The sequence below is a fragment of the Octopus bimaculoides genome, chromosome 1, assembly GCF_001194135.2.
Source record: "Octopus bimaculoides isolate UCB-OBI-ISO-001 chromosome 1, ASM119413v2, whole genome shotgun sequence".
Taxonomy (NCBI): Eukaryota; Metazoa; Mollusca; class Cephalopoda; order Octopoda; family Octopodidae; genus Octopus; species Octopus bimaculoides.
The window spans coordinates 174,241,596-174,244,104 of record NC_068981.1 but is presented as its reverse complement, the minus strand read 5'-3'; positions in this window follow the sequence as shown (position 1 = coordinate 174,244,104).

Genomic DNA, 2,509 nt, shown 5'->3' with positions numbered 1-2,509 from the left:
AGTTGATCCGATCAACGGAACAGCCTGCTCGTGAAATTAACGTGCAAGTGGCTGAGCACTCCACAGACACGTGTACCCTTAACGTAGTTCTCGGGGATATTCAGCGTGATACAGTGTGACAAGGCTGACCCCTTGAATTACAGGCACAACAGAAACAGGAAGTAAGAGTGAGAGAAATTTGTGGTGAAAGAGTACAGCAGGGTTCGCCAACATCCCCTGCCGGAGCCTTGTGGAGCTTTAGGTGTTTTCGCTCAATAAACACTCACAACGCCCGGTCTGGGAATCGAAACTGCGATCCTATGACCGCGAGTCCGCTGCCCTAACCACTGGGCCATTGCGCCTCCACCATTGCTATAATAACACCGCCAAACCAAAATGTCACTATAAAATCCTTTGTGTTATAGGCACAAGGCCTGAAATTTGAAGGGGAGGGGGATAGTTGATTACATCGACCCCAATACTCAACTGATACTTAATTTATCGGCCCCGAAAGGATGAAAGGTAAAGTCGACCTAGAAGCGAATGAGAAACAAAACAGACGATTTGATGTCTATCACGTCAAAGGACTTACGTTCAAATCGTCATTTCGTTGCATCAATCGTTCTGTTGTCTATTAAGACAAAGCTGTGCATCTAATGATCCAGCCTTTCCTACAATGGACCAAACAGAGGCACCTGCTAGAAATAGCAGCCAAACCTTCCTCAAATCTCATCTTTTAACCTTGAAAAGAATGATGCAAGAAGATAAGGCATGGCACGGCCTTCATGATAGATATGTTTGAGTATACACTTGTTTTGTCAGAGTAGGCCACGGATTAAACAACGACGTGGGTTGTCTGAAGTAGGTTTCAAATGTTCAGATGTTTAAGGAATGATGCCAGAGATAGGCTAGCGTCTTAGCCAGTGAATGAATGAAATTATGTTTGACAAGCTGCTGTCATGCTCTGGCTTTACCGGATTTAAGGGATGTCAGTTTTTAATACAGTTTGCTATAACTCTGTGATATAGTATACTCAGTCCTGGGTATGACTTTCCGGTAGTGGGGCCCTGGTTCGGGAGTTCCATGGCTTCGTGGAGTGTGAAACCACTTCTTAGCCGCTGATGTTTCCAGGTCCACTCTGACTCAGAATAGTAGCGTCTGTCAGGGTCCTAGCTATGAGTTAAATAATACGTAACCACCCGTCTAAAATACGTTGAAATTATGGGCTATAGCGTGGTGAATGTGAACTCTTTCTACAACTAAATCTTATTGAATCAATAGCAAACATCACTAGGTGCTGAGAGGATGAACAGACAACAAGCTGTCAATGACCAAGATCAACCAGTTCTGTCAGCGAATTACTGCTATCATCTATGATTGTGGCGTGCACAGTTGAGATATTTCAGCTAGCGATAGACCAACGTGACTAAAACCTAAGCTAGACGTTCATGCTGCATCACTCGATCGGAATGTCTGACGTGGAGGAGTTGCATTGGTCCGGGCAAGTCATCTGACCAGATGATAAGTTTTTCTCCATTTGAGTTACTTTGGGAAGGCATAATGTTCGAGATTTCTAAGGAAATATAGTTTTTTATCTTCATGCTTTTCACAGGAGCATTGGTGATGTGAGAGATAGCTAACAGTGAGAATCGAGAAAATTGTCGTTGACCATGTTCGCTTATTGGCATAACATTCAGCTAGTGGAGACTAAACATTATGAATATTCGAGCCCCTAACAGCAAGCTACTGGTGCTCTTACCCCTCGTCAGTTATAGAACACCAATATATCTCAAAAAACCAAGTTGTTTGTACTCATAATAAATATTTATGCTTAATCTGTTTGAACCATTGAGAATTATATGCCACTTTGATGAATACAGTGCAGCGACGGGGTTTGATAGGAGACAAACCGTCACTCGATCAACCGATAAATCTACTCTTTAAATGCTTCAGACATTAGTGATCTTTAGCACAGGGTCACTGCATTCGTATTACAGTGTCTACACTAAGTCTAATTATTTTTTAATTTGTTCTAATACTCATTCAATCGAAACGATTGAAATTTCCGAGACTAATGCATGAAGGCCTCTTGGAAAATGAAACTTTATTTTGTTGCTTATTCGCTTCATTACCACGGAAAATAGAATTCTTCTGCATAGAAATCTATAATTCGGTGAAATTTCACACAATGGAGTAGAATATAAGTAATTAATTGATTCTTTAACATTGACTAGAATCGAAGAATGAGCAACGCACCTCTGCCTCGCCATTCCCTCTTTTCCGTTTTTATCAAACTCTTTCTCTTCCTTTCTTCATCTTTGTCTCTTCTCTATCTCTCTCTTTATATGCGTGTGGGTGCGCGCTTTGTGTGTGCGTGTGTGTGTGTGTGTGTGTGTGTGTGTGTGTGTGTGTGTGTGAATTAACCAACATGTAGCTTTCTCGTGGCAACCATAACATCCTGATAAGTCAAGTAGTAACACATGCCTTTAATCTAACAGTTTCATACATACACACACACACACACACACAT